General features: G+C 41.2%; 1 long non-coding RNA gene across 2 annotated transcripts; it reads right to left on the bottom strand.

Annotated features, from left to right (window-relative positions):
• Nucleotides 1–10,749: 10,749 nt before the first annotated feature.
• LOC106608768 (uncharacterized) lies at nucleotides 10,750–17,047 on the bottom strand. Of its 2 annotated transcripts, XR_001329577.3 has the most exons (7): nucleotides 16,902–17,047; nucleotides 16,744–16,811; nucleotides 16,361–16,407; nucleotides 15,875–15,925; nucleotides 15,623–15,793; nucleotides 15,056–15,120; nucleotides 10,750–13,065 (listed from the first exon to the last, which is right to left on the bottom strand). It is a non-coding gene; the product is annotated as an uncharacterized LOC106608768 (long non-coding RNA). The 2 variants fall into 2 exon arrangements; XR_001329576.3 differs by lacking the exon at nucleotides 10,750–13,065 and having other exon boundaries at nucleotides 13,905–15,120.
• Between the last annotated feature and the right edge of the window lie 1,211 nt (nucleotides 17,048–18,258).

Below are 18,258 nucleotides of genomic sequence, written 5' to 3'. Positions count from 1 at the left end.
TATGTTGACAGCAGCCACTCATTGTTAATGATGGCTGTTTAACAGTCTGATGGCCTTGAGGTAGAAGCTGTTTTTCAGTCTCTCGGTCCCATCTTTGATGCACCTGTACTGATGCACCTCTGGATGATAACGGGGTGAACAGGCAGTGGCTCGGGTGGTTGTTGTCCTTGATCTTTTTGGCCTTCCTGTGACATCGGGTGGTGTAGGTGTCCTGGAGGGAAGGTAGTTTGCTTTGATGCATTGTGCAGACCTCACTACCCTCTGGAGAGCCTTACGGTTGTGGGCGGAGCAGTTAACTGTACCAGGCAGTGATACAGCCCGACAGGATGCTCTCGATTGTGCATCTGTAAAAGTTTGTGAGTGTTTTTGGTGACAAGCCACATTTCTTCAGCCTCCTGAGGTTGAAGAGGCGCTGTCTGTGTGGGTAGACCATTTCAGTTTGTCCGTGATGTGTATGCCGAGGAACTTAAAACTTTCCACCTTCTCCACTACTGTCCCGTCGATGTGGATAAGGGGGTGCTCCCTCTGCTGTTTCCTGAAGTCCACGATCATCTCCTTTGTTTTGTTGACATTGAGTGTGAGGTTATATTCCTGACACCACACTCCGAGGGCCCTCACCTCCTCCCTGTAGTCCGTCTCATCATTGTTGGTAATCAAGCCTACCACTGTGCTGTCGTCTGAAAACTTGATGATTGAGTTGGAGGTGTGCATGGCCACGCAGTCATGGGTGAACAGGGAGTACAGGAGAGGGCTGAGAACGCACCCTTGTGGGGCCCCAGTGTTGAGGATCAGCGGGGTGGAGATGTTGTTTCCTACCCTTACCACCTGGGGGCGTCCCGTCAGAATGTCCAGGACCCAGTTGCACAGGGCTGGGTCGAGACCCAGGGTCTCAAGCTTAATGACGAGTTTGGAGGGTACTATGGTGTAAAATGCTGAGCTGTAGTCGAGGAACAGCATTCTTACATAGGTATTCCTCTTGTCCAGATGGGTTAGTGCAGTGTGCGGTGTGATTGCGATTGCGTCGTCTGTGGACCTATTGGGGCGGTAAGCAAATTGGAGTGGGTCTAGGGTGTCAGGTAGGGTGGAGGTGATATGATCCTTGACTAGTCTCTCAAAGCACTTCATGATGACGGAAGTGAGTGCTAGGGGGCGATAGTCGTTTAGCTCAGTTACCTTAGCTTTCTTGGGAACAGGAACAATGGTGGCCCTCTTGAAGCATGTGGGAACAGCAGACTGGGATAGGGATTGATTGAAAATGTCCGTAAACACACCAGCCAGCTGGTCTGCGCATGCTCTGAGGACACGGCTAGGGATGCTGTCTGGGCCAGCAGCCTTGCGAGGGTTAACATGTTTAAATGTTTTACTCACGTTGGCTGCGGTGAAGGAGAGGCCACAGGTTTTGGTACAGTGTCGGAGGCACTGTATTGTCCTCAAAGCGAGCAAAGAAGTTGTTTAGTTTGTCTCGGAGCAAGACATCGGGGTCCTCGATGGGGCTGGTTTTCTTTTTGTTGTCCATGATTGATTGTAGACCCTGCCACATACCTCTCGTGTCTGAGCCGTTGAATTGCGACTCTACTTTGTCTCTATACTGATGCTTAGCTTGTTTGATTGCCTTGCGGAGGGAATATGTTCCTATACTTCTGTACGTATATACTTCTATACTTCTGAGTTTAATATAACAATGTTCCAAGTTTAACCCCGAATCCAACAATGTCCAGGCAGTTTATTTTTCTCTCATCAGTCTGCATGGTGAATTTGAGATCCAATCACAATACAACACTGGCATTCTGTAATAAAAACTGATTCAACATTGTATTATGTTATTATTACTATTATTACTAAATGTAATTTTGATCACTCATATTTGTCACGTCCTGACCAGTATAGAGGATATTTTGTTATTGTAGTTTGGTCAGGACGTGGCAGAGGGTAGTTGATTTATGTATTACGGGGTTTTTTGGTCACTGGTTTATGTTTGTATTTCTATGGGTATGTTCTAGGTTAGTTTTTCTATGTGTAGGTTGGGTGCTGGACTCTCAATTGGAGGCAGGTGTTTCTAGTTGCCTCTGATTGGGAGTCCTATAAGTAGGTGTGTGTTTTGTTTGTCACTTGTGGGTAGTTATTTGTTAGCACTGCTTTTGTTGAGCATGCTACTCTGTTCCTGTTGTTAGTTTGTTTATTGTTTTTTCATGGTGTTCTCATTTTTATAATAAAGATGTTGAGCACGCAACCCGCTGCGCCGTGTGTCCCATTCTATCTTCCACGACAGCTGTGACAATATTGCTCAAAATGTGACTTTAATGATTGTATATTTAAACCCAGTGATTTTGAAAGGCTTCTAACTGTCTTGGTAATTTGGCAAGTATTTGAGTGGCGTTTGATTTAGCATGGACTTTGCACTTTTGGGATTATTCAATTGATTCCCAACTCAATCAGTGCAGCTCAAGTATTTGAAAGGAGTTTACATATTTTAAGCCAGGTCAGGGACACCAAAATATTATGTGCCAAGTAAGACAACTCATATAGGCCTTGTGCAAATCATACAGATAAGAAGTATTGTCACGACATCCGCCGAAGTCGGCTCCTCTCCTTGTTCGGGCGGCGTTCGGCGGTCGACGTCGCCGGCTTTCTAGCCATCGCCGCTCCATTTTTCATTTATCCATTTGTTTTGTCTTGTTCCCTGCACACCTGGTTTTCATTCCCCAATCACACTACATGTATTTATTCCTCTGTTCCCCCCAGATGTCTTTGTGTGAGATTGTTTCATGTTACGTGTCATGTTTGACGCGCTATTTTCTGGCGTGCGTTTATTCCTTGTTTTTTTCACGAGGTATGTTTAATTGCTTGTACTTATTATTGGGACTGTTTGCGCGTTTTGCACTTTGGCATATTGGCTGGAGGTTTTCGACGCAGTGCGTCCGTCTGTTGGTTTCTCCTGCCTAAATAAAGTGTGCGCCTGTTCACAACTCTCTGCTCTCCTGCACCTGACTCCGCTCCCAGTACGCACACCATTGACAAGTATCCTGTGATGTTATCAGTGAATAGGGCATTTTGAAAGCATTGAATGAAAGAAAACAGATGTACAAAGAGTTGATCAGTAAAAATGATCTCCTACCTCCTGTACTGTGCTCTTGAACACCTGATAGACAACTGAAGTCTCACATAGGGTGAATCAAATGGAGAATACATTTGATTAGTCAATGATTATGTAATAATGAGTTGGATAGCATGTATGAACAATACATTTGAAAATCATTTGTAATTCAAAATGGAGTAACATTAAAACTGAACAAGGTTCATCTGGGATTCTCAAGTAACTGAATCGTTCGGCTTCATTTTGATCTCAGGGGTTGTAGGGCTCCCAGTCAAACACATAACAGTAAGCCTGATATGTTTGTTAGTCAATGATTATGTAGAGCTATCCATAGAGATATATAATGTATGAACGATATGCCTTAGGCATGGAAATGCAACTGTTACCCAGAAGGAAAGAACCGGTAATAATGTGGCTCTGACAGACCTGTATCACTGACTAATTGTGATACAAAAACAGTTTTGTCCTGCAGATTAAACTGAATCACTGATACAATCATACACCCACACCAGACTAGGATCATAAAGACATGAAACGCAGGCGCATTATTCACAATTTGAACGTTTTTTTTAATACATTTAATAATGTATAAATAGTTTAAAATCGAGCTAATGAGAATGAATGCAACAACGTTTCTCATACAGAAACAGTAATATATAATAACAGTTTAAACACATCATTCGTTATTCAATTGATAACTGGATTCCATTGGTTTTCTCTAGTTTGTTAAGTCAACATTATACCCTCTCCTCCCCTCTTCTCCTCTCCAATACTATCTTCCTCCGCTCCTCCCTTCTCCCCTCTCCTCTACTGCCCTCTACTCTCCCCTCCTCCTCCTCCTGTCTTGTACTGTTGTCTCCTCTCCTCCCCTCTTCTCATCCTCTCCCTCATGCTCTGTTGTCATCAGGGTCCGTCTTGCCCAGTATAAAGGCACAGACAAGCATACAGCATCCCCCCAGCAGCAGAAGGCCCGGCACAACGTAGGCTAGCGTGGTGGTCCAGAAGGCAAACAGGTACAGGGTCTTGTTGCAGTAGGGGTCCTCAGTCAGTGTCTGGTTGAAATTGGGCTGATAGATGGAGTAGATCCACACGTTACCTAGAGAGAGAGAGAGAGAGAGAGAGCGAGAGAGAGAGCGAGAGAGCAAGAGGGAGCGAGAGCGAGAGAGAGTGAGAGCGAGAGCGCAAGAGAGAGCGAGTGAGAGCGAGAACGAGAAAGAGAGAGAGAGAGAGGCCTTTGGTAAGAAGTTGAAAAGACTGTCATTATATCAAGTAAATGTTTCCTAACAGAGTTTAAAACTCATGAGTCTGTTATTTTCGCAAGTCTTTCACTTCCACAGCTTGAGATACCGTAACGTTGTATTTTTGGTGGGAATCAGTTAGTTCTTGGAAGAGGTTAAAAGTGTGCTGGAACGCTTCCTCCTCTCTCGCTCTCTCTCTCTCTCTTCCTATTCTCTCTCTCTCTCTCACACACACACACACACACACACACACACACACACACACACACACACACACACACACACACACACACACACACACACACACACACACACACACACACACACACACACACACACACACACAGTGTTCTTTCTCTATCCAACCACACCGTGTTTCTCTCTCCCACGGTCTCTCAGACTTACCGCTGATGAACCAGCATAAGAGGAAGAGGGAGGCCAGGGTGCTCCAGGTGGTGCAGAGATGGTTCAGGAGGTTGGGGGGCATGTCTTCTGAGTCCTGGGCACATGGTAGGCAGGAGAGCAGGGCTAGGGCCAGGACGGAGGCCCCCATTACCACCAGGTAAATGGGGATGTAGTGCTGCCGGGGGCAGTCATACAGGTACATTGCACCTATAAAGTAATACATAGTGGTAGGAGAGTTTGGGATGGTCAGTTGCAGCAAGAGTATTACTTCAGCTACTCACCTATGGTGATCTGAGCGATAGGAATGGCACATGCAAGTAGTTTAGAGATACCTGGGGGAGAGAGAAGATAGAGGTTACGATTTTTGCCCTAAACCCAATCTACATATTTTAGCTACATTTTCCCTATGATTTAAAGTGGTAATCTGCAGTTACTACATACATTTTTGGACCTATAAATTAATGATATGTACCCATTGATTATTAAATAATATAACTTAAAAATGCCTCATGAGCTTAGTTCAGCTGTTGTACTCAGAACCCAAAATATAAGCTTGTTTGAATTTTACTCCAATGTTTGTATATAAAGTAAATGTAAATCGATAGCATGGATGGTCAGTCCTTGCATCCATAGAAATGTCTAGGATTTATTCGATAGTGGTTACATTTCTGCAGCCCCATCCGTCAGCTGTTTACCAATAGCTATGTTATTGTTTCAACTGCTGAAGGGCGCTTTAAGTGGAAGTTAGGATTCGACCCTAAATGCACCATTCAATTGATCTGAGCAACTCTTAAGTGATGCAATCGGACGTATTTCATTCCACCTAATATGGTTGGTTTGGAAGGGTGACGCATGTGTTGCAGCAGATTTCCCCTCTCCATCTTGTGCGACACAGTCAGGCCTACAGAGGGTGATAGAGAGCCATGACAGAAAAATTACATAGGACGCTGTATTAATTCAATGGTGTGCAACGCTTGATTGGAGATAGAAATGTAATGTATAGCTCTCACAATTCTCAATTAGCCACAACAGAGATAATAGATAAGAGATGATAGGTAATGAATAGTAATGATTTCAGTTGTAAACATACACTACCGTTCAAAAGTTTGGGGTCACTTAGAAATGTCCTTGTTTTTGAAAGAAAAGTACAATGTTGTCCATTAAAATAACATCAAATTGATCAGAAATACAGTGTAGACATTGTTAATCTTGTAAATGACTATTGTAGCTGGAAACAAGTGATTTTCTATGGAATATCTACATAGGCACACAGAGGCCCATTATCAGCAACCATCACTCCTGTGTTCCAATGGCACGTTGTGTTAGCTAATCCAAGTTTACCATTTTAAAAGGCTAATTGATCATTAGAAAACCCTTTTGAAATTATGTCAGCACAGCTGAAAGCTTTTGTGCTGATTAAAGAAGCAATAAAACTGGCCTTTAGACCAGTTGAGTATCTAGAGCATCAGTATTTGTGGGTTCGATTGCCCTCTCAAAATGTTCAGAAACAAAGACCTTTCTTCTGAAACTCGGCGGTCTATTCTTGTTCTGAGAAATGAAGGCTATTCCATGTGAGAAATTGCCAAGAAACTGAAGATCTCGTACAATGCTGTGTACTACTCCCTTCACAGAACAGTGCAAACTGACTCTAACCAGAATAGAAAGAGGAGTGGGAGGCCCCGGTACACAACTGAGCAAGAGGACAAGTACATTAGAGTGTCTAGTTTGAAAAACAGATGCCTCACAAGTCCTCAACTGGCAGCTTCAATAATATAGTGCCCGCAAAACACCAGCATCAACGTCAACAGTGAAGAGGCGACTCCAGAATGCTGACCTTCTGGGCAGAGTTGCAAAGAAAAAGCCATATCTCAGACTGGCAAAGAAAAATAAAAGATTAAGATGGGCCAAAGAACACAGACACTGGACAGAGGAACTCTTGCACCCAAAGTATACATGCAGTACCAGTCAAAAGTTTGGACACACCTACTCATTCAAGGGTTTTCTTTATTTTTAATATTTTCTACATTGTAGAATAATAGTGAAGACATCAAAATTATGAAATAACACTTATGTAATCATGTAGTAACCCAAAAAAGTGTTAAACAAATCAAAATATATTTTATGTTTGAGATTCCTCAAAGTAGCCACCCTTTTTGCCTTGATGACAGATTTGCACACTCTTGGCATTTTCTCAACCAGCTTCATGAGGTAATCACCTGGAATGCATTTCAATTAACAGGTGTGACTTAGTGGAATAGTGGAAATTATTTCCTTCTTAATGCATTTGACCCAATCAGTTGTGTTGTGACAAGGTAGGGGTGGTATACAGAAGATAGACCTATTTGGTAAAAGACAGCTCAAATAAGCAAAGAGAAACGTCAGTCTATCATTACTTTAAGACATGAAGGTCAATCAATCCGTAAAATTTCAAGAACTTTGAAAGTTTCTTCAAGTGCAGTCGCAAAAACCATCTAGCGCTTTGATGAAACGGGCTCTTATGACGACCGCCACAGGAAAGGAAGACCCAGAGTTACCTCTGCTGCAGAGGATAAGCTCATTAGAGTTACCAGCCTCAGAAATTGCACCCAAATAAATGCTTCACAGAGTTCAAGTAACAGACACATCACATCAACTGTTCAGATGAGACTGCGTGAATCAGGCCTTCATGGTCTAATTGTTACGATCGTTGATGGAAGTATTGAACCAAGGTGCAGCGTGGTAGGTGTACATCTTAATTTATTAAATGAACACCGAAAAAAAAAAATACAAACCAAATGTAACGTTAGTAGGGCTAAACAACACAGTACCAAAAACAAGATTCCACAAACTAAAGGTGGAAAAAGGCTGCCTAAATATGACCCCCAATCAGAGACAACGATAGACAGCTGCCTCTGATTGTGAACCATACCCGGCCAACAAAGAAATAGAAAACAGATTGCCCACCCTAGTCACACCCTGACCTAACCAAATAGAGAATAAAAGGGATCTTTAAGGTCAGGGTGTGACACGAATTGCTGCAAAGAAACCACTACTAAAGGACACCAATAAGAAGAAGAGACTTGCTTGGGCCAAGAAACACGAGCAATGGACCGGTGGAAATCTGTCCTTTGGTCTGATGAGTCTAAAATGACATTTTTGGTTCCAACTGCCGTGCCTTTGGGAGATGCAGAGTAGGTGAACAAATTATCTTTGCATGTGTGGTTCCTACCGTGAAGCATGAAGGAGGAGGTGTGATGGTGTTGGGGTGCTTTGCTGGTGACACTGTCTATGATTTATTTAGAATTCAAGGCACATTTAACCAGTATGGCTACCACAGCAATCTGCAGCGATACGCCATCCCATCTGGTTTGCGCATAGTGGGACTATCATTTGTTTTTCAACAGGACAATGACCCAATACACCTCCAGGCTTTGTAAGGGCTATTTGACCAAGAAGGAGAGTGATGGAGTGCTGCATCAGATGACCTGGCCTCCACAATCACCCGACCTCAATCCAATTGAGATGGTTTGGGATGAGTTGGACTGCAAAGGAAAGGAAAAGCAGCCAACAAGTGTTCAGCAAATGTGGGAACTCATTCAAGACTGTTGGAAAAGCATTCCAGGTAATGCTGGTTGAGAGAATGCCAAGAGTGTGCAAAGCTGTCATCAAGGCAAAGGGTGGCTACTTTGAAGAATCTGAAATATAAAATATGTTTTGATTTGTTTAACACCTTTTTGGTTACTACATGATTCCATATGTGCTATTTCAAAGTTTTGATGTCTTCACAACTTTTCTACAATGTCGAAAATATAAAAAATAAAGAAAATCCTTGAATGAGTAGGTGTGTCCAAACTTTTGACTTGTACTGTATGTATAAACATACATGATGTCACCTGTACAACTCATGTTTGTGATGATGAGATATGATGTTATCTACCAATCATACACAAACTTTAAGTGCATTCGGAGCGTATTTAGACCCCTTCCCTTTTTCCACATTTTGTTACATTACAGCCTTATTCTAAAATGGATTAAATAAAACCTTTTTCTCATCAATCTACACACATAATGACAAATCAAAAACAGGTTTTTAGAAATGTTTGCAAATTTCTTAAAAACAATAAACAGAAATAACATATTCACATACATATTCAGACCCTTTGCTATGAGACTCGACATTGAGCTCAGGTGCATCCTGTTTCCATTGATCATCCTTGAGATTATCTTTACAGCACCATTTGTAATACGGTTGTATAGTACTTCCCTTTCTTGACACGCAGTGCCTCTCTAACACCCAAGCTGCTTAATTGGAGTCCACCTGTGGTAAATCCAATTGATTGGACATGATTTGGAAAGGCACACACCTGTCTATATAAGGTCCCACAGTTGACGGTGCATGTCAGAGCAAAAACCAAGCCATGAGGTCGAAGGAATTGTCCGTAGAGCTCCGAGACAAGATTGGCAAGCGTCACGTCGGGAGGAAACCTCGCACATTCCCTACAGTGAAGCATGGTGGTGGCAGCATTGTGCTGTGGGGAAGATTTTCAGCGTCAGGGCCTGGGAGACTAGTCAGGATCGAGGGAAAGATGAACGGAGCAAAGTACAGAGAGATCCTTGATGAAAACCTCCTCATGAGCGCTCAGGACCTCAGACTGGGGCAAAGGTTCACCTTCCATCTGGACAACAACCCTAAGAACACAGCCAAAACAACGCAGGAGTGGCTTTGGGACAGGTCTCTGAATGTCCTTGAGTGGCCCAGCCAGAGCCTGGACTTGAACCCAATCGAAACATCTTGAGAGACCTGAAAATAGGTATGCAGCGATGCTCCCCATCTAACCTGACAGAGCTTGAGAAGATCTGCAGAGAAGAATTGGAAAAACTCCCCAAATACAGGTGTCCCAAGCTTTTAGCGTCATACCCAAGAAGACTCGAGGCTGCCAAAGGTGCTTGAACAAAGTACTGAGTAACAGGTCTGAATACTTATGTAGTTATTTCCGTTTTTGCTTTGTCATTATGTGGTATTGTCTGTAGATTAGGGGGGGGGGGGGGGGGGGGGGGGGAACTATTTAATCAATTTTAGAATAAAGCTGTAAAGTAACAAAATGTAGAAAAAGTCAAGGGGTCTTAATACTTTCTGAATGCGCCGTATATCTACCATGAAAGTTGACACAAACATCAATCACACAATCAACAATCCCATAACTATACACGCACACACACCTGGCTGTCTTTGCTCCCCCTTAACTATATTTTATTTTCTTAGCTTTGCAATGTCACCTCTCGTTGTGTTTTTTTTTTCATACAGTTTTATGTTTGGTTGAAGTTACATTAAATAGTGAAGTAACCTGACCTGTCACACTTGTTCACGTTAGCATTTTGTTAGTCCATCACAGACTATATGTTTTCAATAAAACACTGTAGGACAGTTCTACAATACAATGAATAATATTTAGCTAATACTATGTCATTGAATAATATTAAGTTAATACCTATAACCCAGACCCTATGCACACAATTGATAGTCAGTAATGATCAGCCTCTTCTTCCTTTTAGGCTACTCTATGTCCAATGAATGAATTTAACTCCATGGATTGTAGGCAATAGAATGTAGGCTATGATAAAAATATATACATATAAATTAAAAACCTTTACGGAATTAGGCAAAACATGTCAAATGTATTTAATTGCGATATGGTCAACTTACCTTGGTTGTGCGTGTCAGTGACGTTAACACTACTACTGAGAGATCTGCGCTTGGGGAGAGTCAGAAAATAATTCCATTTCACTATTTCTCGCTAACTGACAGAGCCACCGCTCTCGACAGCGCATGCTCTTGCAGTCCCTCTTCTGGTGTTGCGGGCGACTGAAAGCAGCCAAGATCACAAGCTACTGTTAGCTAACTTATCGAAACGGTAAGGATGACTGACAATTTACAATGTTACAGTTAGGCAGCACAACTTCATTTGAATAGATTGGCAACCATTTGAATTATGCCAACTCAAATATAGAGTAGGTAAAATGAAACACACCAGCCTAGAAGCCCTGGCCTTTTTATTATGGAAGAACACAACACACATTTGATCAATTAAATTGAGCCATAATACGTTCAAACTTCGATTTAGTCTCTGTCTGACTTGTATTCATTTGCATTATTTGCTCTGTTTATTCCAAGTAAACAAGCTGCTGCATATAATATTGCTGATATTGGTAACAGACAGTAGACCCATAAGCTTGGTATTTGGGGTATTTTATTAGGATCCCCATTAGCTATTGCAAAAGCAAATCAAATCACATTTTATTGGTCATATCTATGTGTTTAGTAGATGTTATGGCGCGTGTAGCGAAATGCATGTGTTTCTCGCTCTGACAGTGCAGTACTATCTAACAGGTGACATCTAACAAGTTCACAACATATACCCAATACACACAGTCCAAGTTAAGGAATGGAATTACAGTTTTTCTCAATTGCTAAAACACTAAAACCCATTGGCTGAACAAAGTTCTCAGTTGCCTGGACTCATTTAGCTAATTATTCACATGGTAAAACACAATTTGCAGATCTCACTTAGACTTTTCAGCAAAACTCTAAACACGTTCTCATTCTCAAAACACATTCTGCACTCTAATGCACATGTCATCCATACTGGTAAACACAAGTGGCAACAATCAAATACAAATAGAGAACACATGTCATTGATTGAACACAACCACTCAAAATTGATTTAACCTGTTTCAAATGATGCGACACAACCAATATAAGCCAGTTCAGAGAGCAAACAGGTTGTTGAAGGTGGGAAGGAGAAAGTCTGAGAATGGATAGAAGAAACAATGTGAGAGGACGAGTGCGTATGCGAGGTGGGCGACGAGGAGGAAGAGGAGGGCAAGAAAGAGGAAGAGGAGGACGAAGAGGAAGACAAAGAGTGGAAATATCTGATGAAATTCGAGCAACAGTTATAGACCATGTTCTTGTCCATGGACTGACAATGAGGGAAGCAGGACTTAGAGTGCAACCCAATTTGAGCCGATTTTCTGTGTCCACCATAGTAAGGACATTCAGGGAAGAGAACAGGTACAGTATGCTACTGTATTTTTGTAATTGCAAATTTACTGTACTACACTATATGCAGCTGTTTCAATAGACATTTGTAAAGTTAATCACTGTATGTATTGTACTGCATGAATATGTTTTGTAACTGCACAACTACTTTTTGTAGAATTGCAAGGCTGCCACATGCAGGTGGAAGGACAGCTATATTCACTCGGGAGCAAGAGACCGTTATAGTTGGCATGGTCCTTCAAGATAATGCAATACGACTCAGAGATATCCAGGAACGAGTGATACAAGACAACACACACTTCCAGGGAATCGACAGTGTGAGCATTTCCACAATTGGCCGTGTTCTCCATCATAACAGGATGCAAATGAAACAAGTATACAGAGTACCTTTTGAGCGCAACTCACCAAGGGTGAAAGAACTGCGAGCTCAGTATGTGCAAGTAAGTGTACATTCAGAAACATTTACTGTAATCCAGATTGTCTACAGTACTAACACATACTATGTGAATGACATTACTCTTCAGTACATACAATGTATGTGAATCAGAAGTGCATACAGTAGGCCTAATTGTACTCTACAGTATAGCACTGTCTCTGTATGTCTTACAAAATCCTACATACAGTATATTGTATTTCTACACAGACAATATTTGACTTGGAATCCTTGGACAGACCCCATGAGTTCATCTTTGTCGATGAAGCAGGCTTCAATCTAACAAAGAGGAGAAGGAGAGGCCGAAACATGATTGGACAGCGGGCCATTGTTGAAGTCCCTGGTCAACGAGGTGGCAATGTCACAATCTGTGCTGCTATCAGCAACCATGGTGTTCTACATCACCATGTTACACTCGGGCCATATAACACCCAGCACCTTCTAAGATTTATTGCCAATCTAAGAGATATTTTATTTGAGCAGCAGGTTCAAGAGCAGCAGGGTCAAGAGCTAAATGAGAATCCCATTCCCACCTATGTGATAGTGTGGGACAATGTCAGTTTCCACCGAGCTGCTCAGGTAAGGGAATAGTTTAACATCAATGGGCAGTTTATGAACTTGTACCTCCCTCCATACTCACCTTTCCTGAATCCGATTGAGGAGTTTTTCTCCTCTTGGAGATGGAAAGTGTATGATAGACAACCCTACACCAGAGTAAATCTGCTGCAAGCCATGGATTTAGCCTGTGGTGATATAGGTGAGGAATCAGGTCAGGGCTGGATACGGCACACAAGAGACTTCTTCCCCCGTTGCCTCAGGAGGGACAATATTGCTTGTGATGTCGACGAAATGCTCTGGCCTGACCCAGCCGAAAGACAAGAAGAAGCACATTGATCACATATTTACTCCTTTGATTTTTGTCCCTTTTAGTATTGTATACTGTAGTACAGTGAGTGCATTGTAGGCTGTATACTGTACAATGGACAAATTGTATGGCCCTGAACATTGTGCTTTCCATTTATTAACAGTACTGACTGCTCAATAGATTTTGACTGGTTGCAGGTTCATATCAACAAAGAACAAGAATTACAGTATCACAGAGACAAAGGACAAGTTTGTGAGATGCAGGGTACAGTACTGTAAAAATAGGGGTACAAGGAGGAGGAAGAACAAAAAACAAAATTGCAAAGAGCAAAGCAGAGTAGTAATTTCTGATTAATTTTGAGCTACTATGATAGAACATGTTTTCGTTCATCAAAAGACAATGACAGAAAAATATGAATATTTTTTTAGATTAAAAATGTACTTCTCCCTGAGAATTGTATGTTTTGAACAATGTGTTTTCTATTTTTCGGTATATTGTTTACTGACTGCTTGAGAGTGTATATCATTTTGATCACTTTGTTTATGATTTGAGAGCAGTGTTTGATTTTGAACACAGGTAAAACTGTTTTGAGGCGAATGTTTCATTTTGCGAGAGGAGTCAGAGGTTATGTAAATAGTGCTTGAAGATGAGGTTTTGTGTTTAATGTTTTCAGGAAATGGAGCAAGGTTTCAGAAATTGTGTTTTAGCAATTGTGAAAAACTGTAAGAATACATAAACATATGGACAAGCAATGTCAGAGCGGCATTGACTAAGATACAGTAGAACAGCATAGAATACAGTATATACATATGAGAAGAGTAATGCAACATATGTAAACATTTATTGTTCCATTTATTAAAGTGGCCAGTGATTTGAAGTCTGTGTAAATAGGCAGCAGCCTCTCTGTGCTAGTGAAGCAGCAGCTACTCTTCCTGGGGTCCACACAAAACATGACATAATACAGAACATTAATAGACAACAGCTTAAGGACAGAACTACGTAAATTATATATTTTTTTATTAAAGGCACACTTAGCCTACATATTAATACGTACACAAACTATCTAGGTCAAATAGGGGAGAGGCATTGTGCTTAGGCCTAGTATTTGTCAAGCACTAAGATGATGGTCACACAATTTGATCCAGTTAGTTATTATAATTGTAATGATTTACGAACCACAGCAGGGGCAAAATCGGACCAAAAGTCGGCCCAGGCATTTTAACACACCTGTCCATTTTCTTTGGGTATGCGTTTTCGTTGATGGGCCGTTCCACTAAACTATTTCAGGGCGGGTGTGTTAAGCCTATTAGCCAAATGATTATCATTCTGTTCAAAAATGGTAACGATAAAATAGGTATATTTTAAATCTTGAAAATCAAAGTGGGAATTAATATTTTTATTTGAATCTTCTGATCTTTGGCAACATAATGGCACAAATTTACCCATTGATTGCTTATTTTTTATGATGACATCTACATTTTTTACATTATCTCACCCCCCAAAAGAGACAAATTCATGTAAATTACTATTGGTATTGTGAATAGTGAATTGCATTAATATTGAGCAGTGTTGGACTCACACTCTCTTCATGTCCCACACTCTCGTCATGCCCCACTCTCTCCTGAGTCTCCACACATACCTCAGTCCCCACACACACCTCAGTCCCCACACACACTTCAGTCCCCGCACACACTTCAGTCCCCGCACACACTTCAGTCCCCACACACACTTCAGTCCCCACACTTCCGTCAGTCCCCACACACTCCTTAGGTTCAACACAGTCCTCAGTCTCCACAACCCTCAAAGGCTCAACAACCTCCACAGGTTTGACATCGTCAGACATGCATAAAGAGACACAGCAGAACAGACAAAGTATGAAGCATTTACATACATCGAACAACACAAGCAGCCACACACATATAATAATGTCCAATATGATGGTGGTAGAGGCCACAAAGAGGTATAGAGATTTGTTGCAGTATACCGTGTTGCCGATGATCTCTTTCCGTTCGTAGTTGGGTTGGAATACAGAGAAGGTCCAAAAATGGCCTGTAGACAAAGCAGTAGGAAATGTAATCAATATACACAGTTTGAGAGATCTTATGTAGCTTTGTTCAGTGTCGAGTTAAGGCTAAGTTAGAAAAAAGTTTGGTCCAAATCAGACTTTATTTATAGAATATTATATGAATACTATAAATTAAAATGGCCAATTTGGCAATCAATTAGCTTCTCAGAGATCACATAATTTTTCAACATAGTAATGTTGCAGAAATCCTAATCTTATCTGGTTCTAACTACAGAAATGATTTCAGAACAATCTGACATGGTGCTTGCTGAAAAGACAGTTTCAGTACATTCAATCCTTCCTTCCTTCCGTGAAGTAATCACTGAGCAGATAATGTTGGATTGGTGGAAGCAATACTTTACAGAAACAGATCGGTGATTACCTCAAAGGAAGGAGGGAAGAAAGGCGGGAGGAAAGGTGTGAGGAAGGAAGCATTTTAAAAGTACTCAAACAGGGCAACATGTTTTGTAATTTGATGTCTCTTACCAATAATGAGCCAGATGATGATCATGAACCAAAATAGTTTAGACAAATGTTGGCACACAACACGGTCCTTGTAGCAGGAGAAGAATACATAGAGGAGACCGAAAGATCCAGAAATGATCATGTGGATAGGTATGATACGTTTCACTGGGCAGTCATCAATGTACACGGCACCTATGTGCAGAAGTAGAGGAGTTTAGTTGACGAAGGGTGATGCGGTATGATAACGATATGTTTTTCTTACTAGCTACTTACCCAAGACGATGAAGGTCACACAAACTGCAACCCATAAGACCAGCTTGCAAACTGCAGAATTAGACAACACAAAATATATATTTTTTTGTTTCATGTCCTATCTATGGTTGCATAGCATGATGATATAACATCTTTACATTTTATAAACCTTTATAAATGTATACATTTATAATCCTGCACATTTATAAACAGACATGTGTCAGTCATTGTTTCCCCACCCTTCAGTTATCATCAACAGCACAGCCATATCATGACTAACTGTTCTCTAAAGGGGTGTAAATGTATATTAAGAGTTATGATGTCACATTACAAGAGTCACATTCCAGACTGACTACATTTCATCAACCAATGGTTGCGTGCCACGTCATCGACTGCACAGTCGGGCGTCAGATTTGCTGGTACGTTAAACACCTATTGTGAGGCTTCTGTAATGTCATCAAATTGTAACGTGGCTAATACTTTCAAAAAAATAGCTCAGGTACGCACCTTCGATACATCTGCCCATGGTGCATGACATATATTGGTGGATTGACCTGAATGGTGGATGAGACAAATGTAAAATTTACTTTTTCATGAAGACAAGAAGTGATAGCACTGTAGTCGTTGTGTATCCCTTCTGAACTATGGCATTATCTTATCTTTACTCCCGCTCCCGTCAGTTTCTAGGCTCCCCACAGCCACACTCCCCACAGTCACACTCCCCACAGTGGCTAACTAAATATGTATATCAATTGTTGACACAATGCTACAGTTGAACCATAATTACTTAATTGTTCACTGCTGGTTTGCTAACTCATATAGATCAGAGTTATCCTCTATGAGAGAGAGAATAGAAGTGCAGAAATCCTGTGAGTTAATACATTTCCTACCTGCTGTAGCTGTAGAACTTGCGTTCTCTTCAGTGGTCAGACACTTATGCTGCTGAACACCAAATCAACTGAAAATGCAGAAGTGAAAGTGAATTGGAACGTCGCTAAAACAGAACTACGGTGACCTTACTGTAACAGTATGAATTTAAAGGTAGTACCTTCAGTTTGATGAATGATAAGGAACTCCACATTCTCTGGACTTTATCACTACTGCATCTTGTGGGTGGCAGCAGATTTCACGTCTTAACTACCTCTTACATCTAGACTTTCCGCTAGCGGAACACCGCTCCAATATCCAATGATAGGGCGTGGCGCGAAATACAAACCCCTCGAAAATCCGAAAACTTCAATTTTTCAAACATATCACTATTTTACACCATTTTAAAGACAAGACTCTCCTTTATCTAACCACACTGTCCGATTTCAAAAACGCTTTACAACAAAAGCAAAACATTATATTATGTCAGGAGAGAACCCAGCCAGAAATAATCAGACACCCATTTTTCAAGCTAGCATATAATGTCACAAAAACCAAAACCACAGCTAAATGCAGCACTAACCTTTGATGATCTTCATCAGATGACACTCCTAGGTCATTATGTTATACAATACATGCATGTTTTGTTCAATCAAGTTTATATTTATATCAAAAAACAGCTTTTTACATTAGCATGTGACGTTCAGAACTAGCATTCCCACCGAACACTTCCGGTGAATTTACTAAATTACTCACGATAAATGTTCACAAAAAACATAACAATTATTTTAAGAATTATAGATACAGAACTCCTTTATGCAATCGCGGTGTCAGATTTTAAAATAGCTTTTCGGTGAAAGCACATTTTGCAATATTCTGAGTAGATAGCCCGGCCATCACAGGCTAGCTATTTTGACACCCACCAAGTTTGGTACTCACCAAACTCAGATTTACTATAAGAAAAATTGGATTACCTTTGCTGTTCTTCGTCAGAATGCACTCCCAGGACTTCTACTTCAACAACAAATGTTGGTTTGGTTCCAAATAATCCATAGTTATATCCAAATAGCGGCGTTTTGTTCGTGCGTTCAAGACACTATCCGAAGGGTGACGCGCCGGCGCGTTTCGTGACAAAAAAATTCAAAATATTCCATTACCGTACTTCGAAGCATGTCAAACGCTGTTTAAAATCCATTTTTATGCGATTTTTCTCGTAAAATAGCGATAATATTCCGACCGGGAGTCGTTGTTTTCGTTCAAAGACTGAAAATGTAAAATGGCCTCTTCACGTGCACGCGTGCGCCCGTCTCATTGTTCTCAGATCGACCACTATCCAAATGCGCTACTGTTTTTCAGCCAAAGACTGCAGAGTCATCATTCAACGTTCTGGCGCCTTCTGAGAGCCTATGGGAGCCTTAGAAAGTGTCACGTTACAGCAGAGATCCTCTGTTTTGGATAGAGATGACAAAGAAGGCCAGGAAATGGTCAGACAGGGTACTTCCTGTACAGAATCTTCTCAGGTTTTGGCCTGCCATTTG

This window comes from Salmo salar, chromosome 07 (assembly GCF_965601325.2).
Source record: "Salmo salar chromosome 07, fSalSal1, whole genome shotgun sequence".
NCBI lineage: Eukaryota > Metazoa > Chordata > Actinopteri > Salmoniformes > Salmonidae > Salmo > Salmo salar.
This window is presented reverse-complemented; position numbering and strand designations above follow the sequence as displayed.